Here is a 19166-nt window from a genome sequence, read left to right as displayed (position 1 = left end):
GGTTCGAGTCCTCCCTCGGCTTGGGTGTGTGTGTGTGTTGTCATTAGCATAAGTTAGTTCAAGTTAGATTAAGTAGTGTGTAAGCTTAGGGACCGATGACCTCAGCAGTCTGGTCCCGTAAGACCTTACCACAAATTTCCAAAATAGCCTGAAAGCATTATTTCCATGCCACTAATTCGGAAATGTTGAAGCACAGCCACTACCTTTAACTAATAATTACAGGACGTGCGCACTACCATGTGTTAATTCCCACTCACACTGAGAATAACATCATTTTAATAGGGGAACCATGTGTAAACACACAATGAGCAGTTGGATGACAAAAACAGGTACGCCATCAGTGCACTGCTGTGTTTGCATAGACAGTGGAAATTCGAACTGTTGCTGCACATCCCCTTATCCCATATATCAGGTAGGCTGACTGTGTGCTGCCGGCCGGCCGGAGTGGCCGAGCGGTTCTAGGCGCAACAGTCTGGAACAGCGCGACCGCTATGGTCGCAGGTTCGAATCCTGCCTCGGGCATGGATGTTTGTGATGTCCTTAGGTTAGTTAGGTTTAAGTAGTTCTAAATGCTAGGGGACTGATGACCTCAGAAGTTAAGTCCCATAGTGCTCAGAGCCATTTGAACCAATTTTTTTTTGTGTGCTGCCAGTGCAGTGGTGTACACAGCTGCTTAACCAATGCTTCATCAGGGATTCATTGCTCTGTGAGGGAAATAACAAATGAAAAAATACATAATAATGAGCAAGCAAAGAGATGGAAGGATTAATAACATCCATATTCGAATTTCACAGTCTCCTCCTTATAACTATCTATCTCTAGGTGGCAGCTGATCTCTGATGACTACCATACAAAAAGTAGTGGTGGGGAAGGTATTGGTGGTGAAGTCAAATGACATCATGCCACCAACAAGATAATGCCACCATCACACAATTGGCCTGGACATGTAGGGGAGGGAGATGCATGAGGATGAAGGAGGGCATTTTAGGTCATAAATTAAGTAATTAAATTACGCTAAATGACGTTCATCATAAATTAGAGTTGCATAAATGTTACATAAGAACCCAAGTCAGCAGGTTGTTTACAATAGGATAAGAGTATAATTGGGCTAATCAGAGAAATCAAGTGGCTCTGAGCACTATGGGGCTTAACTTCTGATGTCATCAATACCCTAGAACATAGAACTACTTAAACCTAACTAACCAAAGGACATCACATACATCCATGCCCAAGGCAGGATTCAAACCTGCAACCGTAGCAGTCATGCGGTTCCAGACTGAAGCGCCTAGACCCGCTCGGCAACTCCGGCCGGCCTACTTGGAGAGTGGGAGAGATTTTGGCCATTTTGGCATAACATAATTTAAAAACGTACATGCATAGTGTGCCTGGTTTGTTTATGTTTCAGTGGCAAATGTTCTTAATTAAGTAATGAAGTAGTTGACTAAAGAGCTGTTTGTTTAAATGAGGAGTCTAGGCCAAGTGGCCAGTTTTTTTACATGAGGAGAACAATGGACCTATTGCGCCAGAACTCTCCTTGCTTCACTACTAACACAATTTTCTGCTCATGTGTATACCTGTAGCTTCTGCAGCCTGAGTCCAGAGTAGGTGACTGGATCTATCACCACATACTGTGAACAGTCTTCATCTCCAAAACAGACACTGGCACCAGGGTCAAAGCTTGGTATCGGGTACATATCTGGATACCGTCTGAGGGCATCTGACCACACTGAGAGAGAGGATCTGATTCAAGTGTCATTTATCTGAATCAGGGAGGCTAGCGTTATCCACTCAAAAAAGGTTAGTGCACTCGATCACCACCCAGAAGCAATACTGCCTTCACTTGGGCTGCATTACTCGTCCAGTCACCTGTACTGGATGCCATGTTGTAGCTTAAAGGCGTCTCGGCCTCAGTTTTCAGAAGCACTGGTTGGTGTATTTTGCAGCGTTGGTACACTGAATAAGTAGTCTGACTATCTGTGTATGTCTTGTGCTTCATAGTGCGTGATCACCATAATGATGGCACCTTGCTCCCTATGAGGTCGCTTTCATGCGTTTTGACCAGTGAGAGCTAACATCCCGAAGATGTTCAGGCTCACATGTGGTTCCTTTTCGCCGCCCTAAATTAGATACTTGTGACCCTTTGGTTAAATTATCTGGCTGATGGCAATTTTGCGACATTGTATGAAACATACAACGTTAATATAACATATAACAACAGTAATAATAGTATTGGGAACTGAATTAACGACCCATAAATGATTGAGGCCACACAGTTGCGACTTGGTTAGAACAACATTTAATCAGAAAGCAAACTAATAGTGAAGGTGGTCGTATTTAGAATTATTATTACACTGGAGCGCATATCCATTTGACATAGTTCGATCATTCACAGTCTCATTGCGAATTGCAAGTCAATACTCCATCTCGTTAACTACGCGGAGAGTTAGAGTTCACTCCAGGAGCGCAGCTGTTCACCGCTCAGATACCTAGTTCCGCGGTACTACACAACGCCACCTAAAGACCGACCATCCGCTTTCGCGTCTCCACCAGTCTTGTCCCTCTGCACCTCCCCGGCCGCATTTCCCGCGTGCCAAATATCCTCGCTCAACTGACTAGTGCAGTTCCCTTTCCTGAAGCCGTCCATCTTATTGGCTAAGCTTATTCTACATTACTTTACATTTTAACATATTTAAATAATCAAAACTTGACCACTTTCACGTTCTAAATAAAGTAACAATAATATCCTTTACACAATAAACGTTAAATTCTTTTACATAAAACCAATACAATTTTCTTTTTAACTTTGAATGTCACGGCTAATAGCCTTGCACCAGTGTGATTTCTGATAAATAAATAAACAACAAAAGTAACTATTATGCACTAAACTTTACAACAAATCTATGGTTACCTAATGATTCAATAAGGTGTCATGCTGTCATTGTTCAATGTGTTTTGTGTGGAGGAAATGATGTTCTGATGCTTAACTGAAAATAAAGATAACTTAAATTCACTATATCTTTTACACAAATAAAATTGCAGAGTTGATATTTACGACATTTGCCGTTTAAATTACGCGTTTCCATATGAAATGTCGATCGTTAAGATCGACCAAAGTGTTCAGATTTTAGCATTCAGGTCTTTGTTACAAAACTTGTTAATTTCACTTTAACAGTAAATCCTAAGCTATTATAGATATGATCACTATCGAAGTTTTATTGGGGTCCCAATGAAAATTTATCAAGGATGGTAGATTAAAATTACTGTGGCTTCATTCCCTGAATTACTACACAAGTAAATAGTTTCTGTAAATGTTACCCTTTATGTCCGATCTTAGGCCCGCGATATTTAACACTGCTACGTCTCCCTGGCCACTAACAGCTCCCACGGGGTTTCCCTATAACGTAGGTTTTCGTCTGCCTCACCCATACACTACAGCGCTTAGGCCTCATTCAGCACAATAAACGCCAGTGCATTTCCCATCTCGTGGCGAATCTGCGCTCTTTGTGGCACATGGTCCTAGACGACAGGGTTCGTTTTACAATTCATGAAGGGTGACTCTCTCGGCCACATACTCACACCAGGCAGTTCAATGCTCAGGACTAGGTGGTGACGCTATAATTACATGAAACTCTGAAAGCGATTTTTTTTTATCCTTGAGGCCATTAGATAGGCCACCTGCAGATGCAACTGAGTGACCATAGTCTTTTAATAATGCAGATTAATGCTATACGTAACCGCTACCAGGGTGTGGAGGAATGTGGAACAGCCTCTCAGAGAGGCAGCCAGCCAGCTAGCCAGTCAGTAGAACATCCATCGCACACAACTTACTACCGACATCAGACCTGAAGACTGCATTATGCAGAAGTGCAAGACAGCAATGGAAAGACGAATATCAAAGATCCATCTGCACTAAAGAGCATTATTGTGGAAAAATAAAGCCAAACATTTCCTCAAAGCCCTGTTTCCAAACTACTATGGCACATAGTTTTAACTGACGAAAATGTAGCAGCACCTAAAAATAATTAATATATATTAATCAAATTTCGGGAATTCATTTGTGTAACATATTTAAGTGGTTAACACTGCAGGATCACAGGTTAATGTAAGTGCGAGATAAGACATTGCAGATGTGAAATGGTGGTACAATAACAGTCGGTGTAACCGCCAGAATGCTAAAAGCAAGCATGCAAACGTGCATGCATTGTGTTTTACAGGTGCAGGATGTAAATTTGTGGGAGGGAGTTCCATGCCTGTTGCACTTACTCACTTGATACAGAGACTGTTAATGCTGGCTGTAGATGACGCTAGAGTTGTTATCCGATGGCGTCCCATATGTGCTCGATTAGAGACAGATCTGATAGTTGAGCGGGCCAAAGCAACATATCGACACTCTGTAGAACGTTTTGGGTTAAAACAGCAGCACATGGACGAGCGTTATCCTGTTGGAAAACACTCCCTGGAATGCTGTTCATGAATGGCAACACGAAAGCTCAGTCGGCAGATTGATGCAGAAATTTGGAGTCAGGGAGCGTGGGATAATCACGAGAGAGCTCCTGCTGTCATCCGAAATAGCACCCCAGGTGTAGGTCCCATGCGTGTAGCATGCAAACACGTTGGTTGTGCTCGCAGGCTCTCAGCTGGCCTACTTCTAACCAACACACGGGCATCGCTAGCACCGTGGCAGAACCAGCTTGCATCAGAAAACACAACTGACCTCCACTCTGATCTCCCATGAGCTGCCACTTAACGCCACTTAAAGCCGTAATTGGTGATGGTTTGGGTTAACTGGAATACACGCTATAGGGCACCTGGTTCGGAGCTGTCCTTGAAATAACAATTCGTAATCGTTAGTTGTGTCACTATGGTGCCAACTGCTGCTCAGATTGCTGCTGAAGATGCAGTATGATGCGCTAGAACCATACTCCGAACACGATAGTCCTTCCTCTTGGTTGTGCCAGGTCGAGGTACGGAACCCAGCCTTAAAGGCTTTCTTGACTAACATCACGTCCTGCCCCAAAGGTAACTACTGCTCATGACTGTTACAAAGCGTATTTAGAGCAAACCTAATTCGTATCCTCATAGCGACGCTATTAGAACCACACTTATGCGACTGACGCGAAATTTCATTGGATGACATCTTTCAGATGTAGAAACACGCCTACTAACTTTCGATCATGTCACACAACTCCTTCTTGATGCTGAATTTTTTCCCGTCATTGTATTTATAAGTTCCATAATTCGCATGATATCATCATCACCGAGTACACGTTCGAGAAAATCCTTACTTTGAATGTGGTATAGCAACAGTACGAGATACCAACCACATTTTATTCCTTTGTAAATTGATAATTACATCTCACAAACCCTCGCGAGGTACTTTAGCATTAATCAGAATAATAGACCAATTTTAAAAACCAATTACGAAATATCTAAAGAAATATAGCTTCACCCTATATATATATATATATATATATATATATATATATATATATATATATATATATATATATATATAAAATTACTAAAACAATGCGAGGTGGCTGTATCGCCTTATGAGATAAAATGAATCGTACAGGAAATGCTGCCAGGGTGATTTCAGTTGACAACAACTAATTCCACGTCACAAATCACGTGTTGCCTCTGAATTAGCGTTTTCATGGGAAGGGAAGATTTTGCCACCGTGTGAATTGCAGGAATTATTAAAAAACTAAGCTAGAATCAGGACGAAGCTCTGCTCAGACTTGTTCCGAACGTTCTAGTTTTGATTTTCAATCAATTGTCACAGAGAACAGTGACATTATTCTGACAATAACCAGCAGAGCTCCAAATGTGAAGAAAGCCAGGATGACGCAGTTGAAACAATATTTCTGTCTGTAAGTATGATGGAATTAGTTGGAGGTAAGTTGTAAGCTGTTAATTACCTCCCAACCACTATATGCCATGAGTAATACGTGGGGGAGTTGGAAAATAAGATGCCCCTGTCGACTGTGGTCAGAGTTGTGTGTGAAAGGAAAAAAAAGAGAATGAGACATTAAAGATAAGACATATCTCTATTTTTCTACATAATTTCCAAGTACATTGAGACATTTGTCATACCACTTTATACGCTTCAAAAACCCGTCCAGGAAAAAATCAGGGCGTTGGATACGGAAGAAGCGTTGAACTGCTTGTTTGACGTCAGCATTGGCGCCAAAGCGCCTTCCACCGAGAGTCTTCTTCAAAGCAGGAAACAGATGGAAGTCACTTGGTGCGAGATCCGGACTGTAAGGCGGATGGTGTAGGCGCTTCCAGCCAAGAGCTGCAATACGGTTTTGCGTTGTCGTCGCCGTGTGTGGCCTCCCATTGTCATCCAACAGCAGAACGCCAGAAAAGGCCAGGCCGCTTTTTCCGAATCACCTCTTTCAATTTGGAGAGAGTGGCACAGTACAGAATAGCATTGATGGTTGCATCCTCCAGAAAGTCCAGCAGCAAAACTCCTTTGGCGTCCCAGAAAACGGTGAGTAGCACTTTACCTGCAGACGGAGCGCTTTTGAACTTCTTTCGGACAGGTGATGACGGAGGCTTCCACTCTATGGATGCGGCCTTCGATTCGGGCGTGTAATGGTTTCATCCCCCGTCACAATCCGAAACAGGTGGTCATTGCCAGATTAATGGTAACGCACGAGATGTTCCAGGCTGAACGCCATGCGTTGTTCCATGTGTGTCTGGGTCAGTTGGCAGGGCACACATCGTGCTGAAGCCCTCCTGTGTCGAAGAATGTCGCGGATGATCTTGTGAGCTCACTCATGTCCGATTCTAGGTTCTGCCGCTGCTCCATCCATGGTAATACGCCGGTTCGCTTTTAATCATGTCATCCACCTTCCCCATTTGCATTTGTAGCGGCTGTGCGCGTCCTTCCAGGTCTCGGTATGTTCTGCACTTGCTGACGTCCATCACTGAATGGATGAAACCACCTCCGTACCATTTGCCTCGACATAACACCTGACCCATACACCTCAACAAGGCGGTTACGAATTTCTGTGCCTGATACTCCACGTGCCCATTCGGAGGATAACAGCTCTCACTTTCGCTTTTCACCACGACTCCAAAACGCCCCTTCTCTCCATAGCTCCGGGAAAAGGCCGAGCGGCTGGTCTCCGCTTTGCGCAGGCACTGCGACAGTGCCATCTGCTTGATCGCGGTCGACCTCTACCCAATAGTGTATCGGTGTCTTGCACGTGCGCGCTCACCTGCCGTGTCGTCTTTCGCCCATATCACACAATTCTGTCCACAGTCAACAGGGGACACTTATTTTCCAACTTCTCCTCGTATTTAAAATAATATTTTAGTCGATCATGTTGTATCCTTTTAAATTTGGTCCAATAAGAAAAATGGGCAATCGATGTTAAGATCCTAGTTAGATGAATGGATAACCATCAGTATTTTATTTGTTTATTACTTGCTTCACATACTCTCAATACGCGAGACGCTATGGATATGTTTTTGAACCGAGACAGTGGTACGCCCTCGGATAACGGTGTACTATATGCCACCGCTCTTCCTTCTCTTTCTGAACGAATACTGGTGGCACGTATCCTTCAACTTCTAGAAATTACCCCACAGGATCGAGCTTCACGACACAATCATTGTCCTCTTATATATTAGTGTGCAACTGTCAATGTATTTCCAATACGTCACCATGAATGCAAACAGTACATAATTAACTGTGTAGCAGAAGAGCAATAAAAACCAACAGGACTCCTTTGCAAATTGAGCTCAGAAACCAAATATTTCTGTCGATTACCGTAAGGTAGAAAAGACGGCAAAGTAATTGTTAGTGTGACGCTATTGTAAATCACTTGTGTCGCATAAGTGCAGCCCACATTAATGTTCCATAAGGTTGACTTACTCCCAAAAATTGGTAGTTATAACCGAATCGGTTCAGGTAAATGGGTTCCTTCGGCAAGAGCGTCAGTAATTTCTCCGCAATTCGTGACCAGGTGCGCTGTATCTCCATACCTAACGTTACTGATTATCATGGAACGCACTCTCTCTCCTTCTTTGCTCAGCCATCAGGCAAAAAAGGTCCTTTCCAATAGAAAAATTATCATTTCAGACGCAATTCTGCACATGTGACGGTTTTTATTCCGTTACAGATGTCTAATACAAAATAAAATTGTATAACTCAAAAGAGAGTTCGTAACGATGTTTCTGATGATATGATTTACTAATTGGTCTTGAGCGATCATAAAATGCATGTACTGAATAATAAATCTTCCCGCCTGGTCTTCAGAATATGATCACTGTAAAGTCATTCATGCATATTTCATTTTTTTCCACCACACCCACGAATTAAGTATTTTAACACACTAGCGATTACTATCACACGATCATTTGGCAGACGTATATCGCATTACAAAGTGTTTCACGTACGATGCAATCGTTGCCTCATGCATGCATACCTGAAGGAAAAGGCACTGCTGCGATCGTTAGCTGTATGAAATACAAGAAATGTCTTCGCAGTTGCGAATATTATAAGACTCAAGATGCACAATTTATTTTGTGCCAGTGAAAATGCGAACCCGAATTTCCCCTTTACGCAAGCGGTCACCTTAACCGCCTTAGCCACGCGAGTACGCCTCTAGGACTGACCAAAATTTCCATATGTCATCTTGTGTCTACGTTCTGAAATATAGTATTTCGTACCACGACAAGAATGCGACAATAATCATAAGTCTCTCCCTGTGCGGGAATCACAATAATTGTTCGAGTACGGGACGTAGACTTACGGTGACATATGGAAGTTTGGGTCGCTGCTGCAGGCGTGCATGGATGGCCAAAGTACAATCTGCTTTTCGCAGTCGTGCAATTAGGACATCTGTTTACGACGTTGCCGCGGAGCTTCGCGCGCACACGGTTCTTACTTCGTGTTTGCCTTCGCTAGTGCTTGCACTTTCGAACTAGAATGGCTCATTCGTACCGACAGCATAACATCAAGATCAGCTTTAATACTGAATTTGCACGATCGAAGGCATTTTCAGTCGAACTACACTCCTGGAAATTGAAATAAGAACACCGTCAATTCATTGTCCCAGGAAGGGGAAACTTTATTGACACATTCCTGGGGTCAGATACATCACATGATCACACTGACAGAACCACAGGCACATAGACACAGGCAACAGAGCATGCACAATGTCGGCACTAGTACAGTGTATATCCACCTTTCGCAGCAATGCAGGCTGCTATTCTCCCATGGAGACGATCGTAGAGATGCTGGATGTAGTCCTGTGGAACGGCTTGCCATGCCATTTCCACCTGGCGCCTCAGTTGGACCAGCGTTCGTGCTGGACGTGCAGACCGCGTGAGACGACGCTTCATCCAGTCCCAAACATGCTCAATGGGGGACATATCCGGAGATCTTGCTGGCCAGGGTAGTTGACTTACACCTTCTAGAGCACGTTGGGTGGCACGGGATACATGCGGACGTGCATTGTCCTGTTGGAACAGCAAGTTCCCTTGCCGGTCTAGGAATGGTAGAACGATGGGTTCGATGACGGTTTGGATGTACCGTGCACTATTCAGTGTCCCCTCGACGATCACCAGTGGTGTATGGCAAGTGTAGGAGATCGCTCCCCACACCATGATGCCGGGTGTTGGCCCTGTGTGCCTCGGTCGTATGCAGTCCTGATTGTGGCGCTCACCTGCACGGCGCCAAACACGCATACGACCATCATTGGCACCAAGGCAGAAGCGACTCTCATCGCTGAAGACGACACGTCTCCATTAGTCCCTCCATTCACGCCTGTCGCGACACCACTGGAGGCGGGCTGCACGATGTTGGGGCGTGAGCGGAAGACGGCCTAACGGTGTGCGGGACCGTAGCCCAGCTTCATGGAGACGGTTGCGAATGGTCCTCGCCGATACCCCAGGAGCAACAGTGTCCCTAATTTGCTGGGAAGTGGCGGTGCGGTCCCCTACGGCACTGCGTAGGATCCTACGGTCTTGGCGTGCATCCGTGCGTCGCTGCGGTCCGGTCTCAGGTCGACGGGCACGTGCAGCTTCCGCCGACCACTGGCGACAACATCGATGTACTGTGGAGACCTCATGCCCCACGTGTTGAGCAATTCGGCGGTACGTCCACCCGGCCTCCCGCATGCCCACTATACGCCCTCGCTCAAAGTCCGTCAACTGCACATACGGTTCACGTCCACGCTGTCGCGGCATGCTACCAGTGTTAAAGACTGCGATGGAGCTCCGTATGCCACGGCAAACTGGCTGACACTGACGGCGGCGGTGCACAAATGCTGCGCAGCTAGCGCCATTCGACGGCCAACACCGCGGTTCCTGGTGTGTCCGCTGTGCCGTGCGTGTGATCATTGCTTGTACAGCCCTCTCGCAGTGTCCGGAGCAAGTACGGTGGGTCTGACACACCGGTGTCAATGTGTTCTTTTTTCCATTTCCAGGAGTGTATTTATACATGAAGAAATTAAAGTTTAACCAGAATATATGACTGGAATCCACTTCTCTATCACAAGCGGTGTGGTCTACGTGAAAATGATCAATGAGCAGTGTGTGACAAGATCGTACGCGACCACAAAGGTGGCGCTATGAATTGTGTACTTTCACCGAAAGTGAAAGTGCAAAGAACTGCGAATGTTGGTGCAGAATATGCATCTAGTAGATATCTGTTAGCATGCCAGTAGCCTCCGTCCTGAATGCACCTATACAACGAGTCACTCCGCTAGCCGTCATGACCGAGTGTATGTTACAGACAATCTTAACACTTACGTCCTGGAAGTGGAACTGTGGCCTACAGCCTGTACTGACCATACGGCCTTAATATGTATGGTCTCCCTCCGGCGGCAACAGGTGCGGTATAGCCGCGGTCTTTAGAAAATGAACGTTGACCACCTTCGGGAACCAGCTTGTCGAGACGCCATTGAGATATCTGGAGATCTTGCGAGGGACGCCTTTTCTCGTGTTGGTGGATAGGTTGAGCAAAACCGGCGTGGTGCCGTGCAATGATTACATATGGTCCTGAGCTGGCAGTATGGTGACGTCAGACTATGGACTTCTATTTCAGGGTACTACGGGAATGCACCGAACAAGTGCCTTCTCCGGAGCGACAAATGGCGCTACAACGAGCAAAGGAAAAAAATATACCCATCATGCGAGGCCACCTCGAAGGTACAGAGGTCAGGGCGCGGACATTATACCGGGTTGCTGGAGAACGCCCATCGATGTATCACATCATCAATGAAAGCAAAAGACGACGAGGAACCCTGGTACATGACGTGGACACGGATGTTGGCACCTAACATCGAAACATGAAATAGGCAATGCCTTTGTAGAACAGTAAACTCAATTTTACACTGCAATGGATATCGATACGGTGGCCATTACCGAAGTTACACATACGATTTTCGGCAATATTGAAACAGAAGCGGAAGCATAACTGATGGAGGAGATTACCGAGGAGTAAGTGATGGAGGTCACTGGTAGGGGAGCGGTGAACAAATCGCTGGGAGAAGATGGCCTCTCTCCGGAATTGTGTCAGACCTTTAGCTATACGATAGCGCCACAGGGGATTACCATCTGCCGCGAATTATTATCTCCTGATATTCCCTTACCGCCGGCGTTTCTGGCGGGGCTGATTATTCTGGTACACAAACACTCTGGACGTACATGGATACGAGGTTACCAACCCGTGACGCTCCTTAAATGCGACTTTGAAAGATTCACCAGATTATTAGCAACACCCCACTGAAGAGTATTGCGCTAAGTGATATCACTCGATTAAACTTTGCTCCGCGGAGATAACAACATCCAGATGACACTTGTTGAATATCTCGATTTGATTTCCCCAGCAAAGACGTGCCGCCTCCGAGCAGCACTAGCGTCGATAGATTTTGATCAAGTATATGATAGAGTAAGCCATATCTACCATTTAGAAGTCCTGACGCACATGCGGTTCGCACGATCATTTATCACTGTCGTGATGCTGCTACTCAGCAGCACCTTCTCCAAAATTCTCGTCAATAGATGTATAACAAAGTTTCTCATCGTAGCGAGATCGGTGAGGCAAGGATGTCCCTTATATACAATATTATATGCACTGGCCCTCGGCCCGTTACGTTGCGGCCTACGGCACCGCTTGCCAGGAGTGACTTTGCGAGGATACAAATTTACGTGCAAGTCTTATGTGGATGAGATGGTGCTGAGTGCGGAATGAAAGCGATATGCGTGTGGATTTAAACTGGATACGCAAACATGGAAAGGCCACAGGCAGCCGTACAAATGTGTACAGGTCTCTAGCTATGAATAATGGTGTTGGACTAACGGAAGACTGTGTAGCACCTTTACGGCTCATGGATATCTTGAAATGCCTAGGGATTGTTTTTACCAACGACATACGTCACACAGCAGCGAGTAACTATAAGAGACTACTACAGCCAGTCCGGACGGGCGTCAAAGGCAACATCACACGGGAATTAGACGTGATCCAGCGGGTCACGTATGTTAACACCTACATGGCTTCGCAAATTGCACACTTTGCTCAAGTACTCCCTTCGCTGCTGATGACAGCAGGACGAATACTGGCGGCATTCGATTCCTTTGTGGGTGCAAGTCTACTATTTAAAGTAAGATACGATGCCCTTACCGTCCCTCTTAGTAGTGGTGAACTTGGTCTTGCGCATGTTCTGGATCGATTGCGGCGCTATACATCAGACTTGTAGGAAAGGAATCTTAATAGAATAACTAGCGCCAGTTTTTCGAATGGCGCCGGTGGCAGTCCAGCACATTTATCTGTCACTTCACCATATTCGCGCTTTTATTTAGGAGGTACAGCCACGTTCGGAAACCTCTGCCGGAAACCAGGCGTGTAACGGCTTGTGACATCTATTGGATACTGAAGACCGGACGACGTAGTTTTTTGGAACTTTGTGGTCAGGTCTTATGGGACCAAACTGCTGAGGCCATCGGTCCCTAAGCTTACAAATTATTTAATGTAACTTAAACTAACTTACGCTAAGGACGACACACACGCCCATGTCCGAGGCAGGACTCGAACCTTCGACGGGGGGAGCAGCGCGGACCGTGACAAGATGTCTCAGACAGCGTGGCTACCCCGCGCGGCGACGACGTAGTAACCCTATTAAGAGGAAACACCCTCATATCAATTGGCATGTAATATGGCGATCGATACACCATGTGTCCTTAGACACAAAGACACTTGAGTTTAGTACCTAACGGTTAATGGTAAAAATGTTACCCGATCCAGACTCCATGCGATTCATATGACAGATTCACAACTGAGCCCTCAGTGCCAAACTCTGGACAACGATGAACACCGCCTCATTTGCAGCCCTCGGCAGATATATGGCGTTTGGTAACACAAATGATTTCTTTCATTCTTCGAATGGCCGGCCGGAGTGGCCAACCGGTTCTAGGCGCTACAGTCTGGAACCGCGCGACCGCTACGGTCGCAGGTTAGAAACCTGCCTCGGGCATGGATGTGTGTGATGTCCTTAGGTTAGTTAGTTTAAGTAGTTCTAAGTTCTATTGGACTGATGACCTTAGAAGTTAAGTCCCATAGTGCTCAGAGCCATTTGAACAAGCCATTTAACTTGGTTTCGAGCCGAGACGGTGCTCTATCTGTTGAGAGATGGCCCAAAGAATGTGATGGACTTTTGAATTTTTTTACAGGAACGACTTCTCAAGATCGTGAGCAATCCAGAATACCGACAATATTTCTTAACTTAATGTGGAGTGCTTTTCAAGACACCCCGCGTAGCTGGAACGTCCAGGGTAGGAGAAGCTAAATTACCGATGCGATGAAAGAGTGAACGGAAGGTAAGAATCGGTGGATACCATATGCATACGAGGAAACATACCCGTATGACAGAGCAGCGAGAGGGTTTGGAAATACGATTTTCCATCATGCTGCGTGTTTCTTTCTTTATATTATGCGAGAATAGTGTTATATTTAATAGCTTTCAGAGGATACAGAAATTTTATTTGTGGTATGACAACGAAGTGGTTGTTACTGAAATTTAACTTTAATAAACTGTTAATTGTGTACCGTGATTGACTTAGTTTGTGAAAGGTATACATTACAGTTTGAAGTATTGAAAGAAAGGGCGTTAAAACTCGCATTTCCGTGTGAAGATGTCAGCTTGTTTCACCGGTATTGTTCCCCGCTAGAAGCCATTCACGGCGCTTGCGTGTATGAAACACGGTGTATTATCTGTCGCTTCAAATACACGTCAAATTATCACATTCTATTCACTGAGACGTTGGAATAGTACTTCATGTTGCTGCAACGGTGCGTAACATCAGATGGATCAATAAATTCTCAAATGACGCATCAAACCTGATTCAACCGTAACAAGCAGCTGATTCATGCATGACATTTAAATTTAGCAATATTCCACAGATGCAACGCGGAATAGAGCATTGGATAACAAGAGAGGGGGACCCAACACTGTAAAGTATTGTGTTGTCAGTAGAGAAGCAGTAACAGCATAATGCGACATACAGGAGAGTTCAGTGACTTGGAATGTCGACTCGTCATTGCATGTCACCTGAGTAACATATCCATCAGGAATATTTTAAACCATCTAAAGCTGCCCAAGTAGGCAGTTCGTAACGTGGTTTTGAATGGAAAAGCTAAAGGAACGACCACAGTTAAATCAGGTACAGGGAGACCTCATCCATTTACCGACAGAGAACGTCGAACACTGAGGAGTGTGGTTGCAAAAAGTCGCATGAAATCAGCGAAAGGAATCACTCGTTAGTTCCGAAGTGTACCAACGATCCGCTCATTGACTGAGTGTAGGTAGTTAAATGAATATGATGTAATGGCCGAAAGGCGGCTAATAATCCACATACATTTGTAGGCAACAATAAGCAAAGCTTTAGGTGATGCAAACAGCAACGCTGCTGGACAGTGGACGACTGGAACCGAGTGATTTGGTGTGATGATTCATGCTATACCATGTGGCAGTATGATGGAAATATTTGGGTTTTGCAAATGCCTGGAGAGCGTTACCTGCCAGCATGTGTTATGTGAACAATGTAGTAAGGAGTAGGTGATGGTATGAAACAGGGGTGCTATTGTGCGGTCCCGTTATTGCGGTTAAGAAAACGCGAAATGAAAAGGATATCAACACATTTTACAGGTTTCTGTACTGCGTGGAGTAGACGAATACTTCTGAGACGATGGTTATTTGTACCAGCAAGGAAATGCACCCTCTCATAAAGTACCATCTGTGAAGCAATGACGTGTCGCCAATAACACTCCTGAAATCGACTGTCCTACCCTGAGTCGCGAGCTCCTCCCAATGTAACTCCTCTGAGATATGCTAGAACGTCGACTTCGCTTCAGATTCGAAACATCAATACTGTCTTAGGTTTTGGCTGACGAGGAAGAATAGGGTTCCACTCCTCCTCAGACATTCAGACGCCTCATTGAACGTGTCCGTAGCAGGGCGCAAGCCATCGTAAGGGTGAAGGCAATACAAAAAAATGTTCAAATGTGTGTGGAATCTTATGGAACTTAACTGCTAAGGTCATCAGTCCCTAAGCTTACACACTACTTAACCTAAATTATCCTAAGGAGAAACACATACACCCATGCCTGAGGGAGGACTGGAACATCCGCCGGGACCAGCCACAATGTCCATGACTGCAGCGCCTCAGACCGCTCGGCTAAACCAGCGTGGCGAAGGTAATACACACTCAGTATTAATTTCCACTAATAGGTCCAGTGATACCTTTGATAAGATAGTGTAGTTACTTCTACTATATTAAATTTGACGTTTTATACGAGAATATATTCAGCTAATTCTGTACCATATAATATTACAACTTACGCTTTCGACAATCATGTCATCGAAACCGGTAGTTGAATAAAACAGTTAATTAGCAGCTCCACTCGACCAGTAATAAACAAAGACGGGGAAGCTAAAAGCAGGAAGGAATATATTGAAGGTTTATACAAGGGAAATGACTTCTGGCTTTGTAATACAAAGTGAAGATTAATTAAATGAAAATGAAACGGGAAGAATACTACGAGAAGAAATTTACAGAACACTGAAAGACCTAAGCCGAAACAGGGCCCCTGAGTAGACGACATTACTGAGTTACTTTTAATAGCCAGTTATGACAAAACTATTCCATCTTATGCGCAAAATATATCAGACAGGTACCTTTAGATTTATAGAACGATGTAAAAGTCGTGATTTTTAAGAAGGCAAATGCTGAATGGTGTGAATAGTAACAAACCATCAGTATAATAAGTTATCGTTTAAAATACCAACACGAATTGTTTACAGAAAATTGGAAAAACTAGTAGACGATAACACTGAGGATGACCCGTTTGGGTTCCAGAAGAATGTACGAACACTTGAAGCTATCCTGATTCTGTGACTTATCTTAGAAGGTACCCAAAGAAAGGCAAACCTAGGATTACAACAGTTGTAGCTATGGAGAAAATATTTGACGTGTTTACTAGAATACAATATTTGAAATTCTGAAGGCAGAAGGCATAAAATACAAGAAGCGATAGATTACAGAGCCTGATTGTGATATTTTTTTCTTAAAAGTGAAGGTTTCTTTAGGTGTATTTTTTTGAAGTAGTTTGTGGTGAAGTACTTAGAATGTACATTCGTATGCAGTTTTAACACAAATTTATAATTCCTGTGAGCGATTCAAATTGAAATTGTTTAATCCTTGAAGAAATTACTGTATTGTTTTGTGATGGTAACCTGCTACAAAAGATATTTAGGCATAATTTTAGAGTTTATAACACAGTTACCTACTTTTTCGATGGTATTGTGATGTTGAGGAACATGTGTTTGTTTTACATATCGTTTTTCACGCAAATTTCAGCAAAGAGTGATAAACCACCTAATTCCTGCTTTCGTGAATTACATGACTTAAATGGTTCAAATGGCTATGAGCACTATGGGACTTAACTACTTTGGACATCAGTCCCCTAGAACTTAGAACTACTTAAACCTAACTAACCTAAGGACATCACACACATCCATGACCGAGGCAGGATTCGAACCTGCGACCGTAGCTGTCGCGCGGTTCCAGACTGTAGCTCCTAGAACCACTCGGCCACTTCGGCCGGTCATGGCTTAAAGAAGTTGTTTTAATTCTCCTGAATACCACTGGTAGATGAAGGGCAACACTATTTGATAAAGCAGCCGCGGGCAATCTCAGACTTTGACAAAGACATGCATTTTGCGTACTTTGGAAAAAAGGTTGTGGATCAGGACTAGTTATGGGCTCCACATTGGCACTAAGCGACAAGCTGTCTCAGAGCGATGGTTTGAACGACGAGGTGAGTAGAAGCGGTATCGTTCTGGAACCTACAGAGAGAGCGGTGATTCCCCCAGGAGGCTTGGTGCCAAGGAGCTTGTCTTCGATTATTTAGACTTACTATTTGAATACTGAAATACTTCTCCAGCGGCGCTGCTGAAGTTAGACGTACTGATAATTCGTTAACAATAATTTAAGGATCTCAGAATTCACACTATGAAACAGATTACAGACTTCAGTTGACGTTGATCATAACTGGTGGGCAGAATCAATCCATCACAAGCTCACCCTGAGTGGACAGGCGCCGACGGGTAAGATAGCTCACCAGGGGTATAAGAGGCAACACATGAGTCCGTTTGCGTAGTGCAATTTCGCGTGAAAAAGAAAAAGTTTGATAAAAGTTGTCTCTGAAAACGTACATGCACGATGTCGAGTTAATGTTAAGCTTGTGAGAAATATTTTCTGTGAGATTTTGCGGCGCTCGAGAAGTTATGATAAACATTCAGGAACTTTGCTGTGAATATTCTTGTTAGACTGGCTCTAGAAAAAATTGTTTTGATTCTATGAATAAAGTAAAATCAGGTTGCATTCTCGACATCGCATTTCTGATTTTAATAACATGGAGACTTTCCCATTTGCCATACCATTATTCACAGTTTTCTGAATGCACGTTACAGTTGGCGACCAGTGGAGAAGAGATAATCTGTACGGAGACAACCAGTAACTTCACAAGATAATATATAATCAAGCTGCCTCCAGCTGAACTAGAAAAGTGAGAGCGGCTGTTGCATTCAGAATCCAATATATATCTTGACAATGGCATTTCCATTTTCATGGAAGGCGTTACAGTCAGAAAAACACCGAGTTCTCCCGGCGGGGTCAGGGATTTTCTCTGCCTCGTGATGACTGGGTGTTGTGTGATGTCCTTAGGTTAGTTAGGTTTAAGTATTTCTAGGGGATTGATGACCATAGATGTTAAGTCCCATAGTGCTCAGAGCCATTTGAACCAACACCCAGTTGCTTAAGAGGGTTGCATTTTACATCCCTTGTGTACGGATGTTACACTTGTCACCCCTTGTATTAAACCACATTGTGAGATATGAAGAAATCAACAATTCGGTAAAGGAGTGAATTGTGGGAGCGGTAAAAATTGTAGACGGTCACCGAGGCATGACTACAGTAAGATGTTTCAAATGGATGTGGATTGCTGTAGGTCAAAGATGATGAGTTTACACACTACAGACTTTTGTGTAAGATACATCACATCAGTTTTCGTACGGAAGACCACAACAATAATCATTCGCCTGTTTCGGAACGCATTTAAAGAAAACTACGATGAAGTCAAAATGAGCATTAATCGGGAAGGTCAAAAGTTCACATAAAATTAACATGCACACAAATTCTGAATTCAGGTGGTTCCGAATATGTGTAATCACACTTAAAAGTGGAGTAGAGTGCTGGGAACTAACAAGCAAGCACCATTCATGTTTTCTATTTGATGCATACGATCAGGCACTGGAGCACCTCTTCGCTTTACTGTTTGTTCCTGCTCCCTCGAAATATCCGCTGGGGTTCCCGTTCAGGCATCGGGGCGTGAAGTAGTCCCAGGCTGCGTTACCTCGTTAGGCTGAAAGGTAACGTGACACGTAACAGGTAGCTTGAGCACCCGAGAGGACCGGCTAGAATTACCAATCAGTGCGGAAGGCGCCGCGCCACAACTACTCTGCTAATAATTACAGACCTGATTGACTGGAGTGTAGCGTGTACTAACGGCCAGCGCCGTCTCCTTACAAGGTAACTACCCTCCTTGTTAGCCGTATGCTCAGGTTCCTTTTCCCTTAAAAAAAAAAACA

This window comes from Schistocerca nitens, chromosome 3 (assembly GCF_023898315.1).
Source record: "Schistocerca nitens isolate TAMUIC-IGC-003100 chromosome 3, iqSchNite1.1, whole genome shotgun sequence".
NCBI lineage: Eukaryota > Metazoa > Arthropoda > Insecta > Orthoptera > Acrididae > Schistocerca > Schistocerca nitens.
This window is presented reverse-complemented; position numbering follows the sequence as displayed.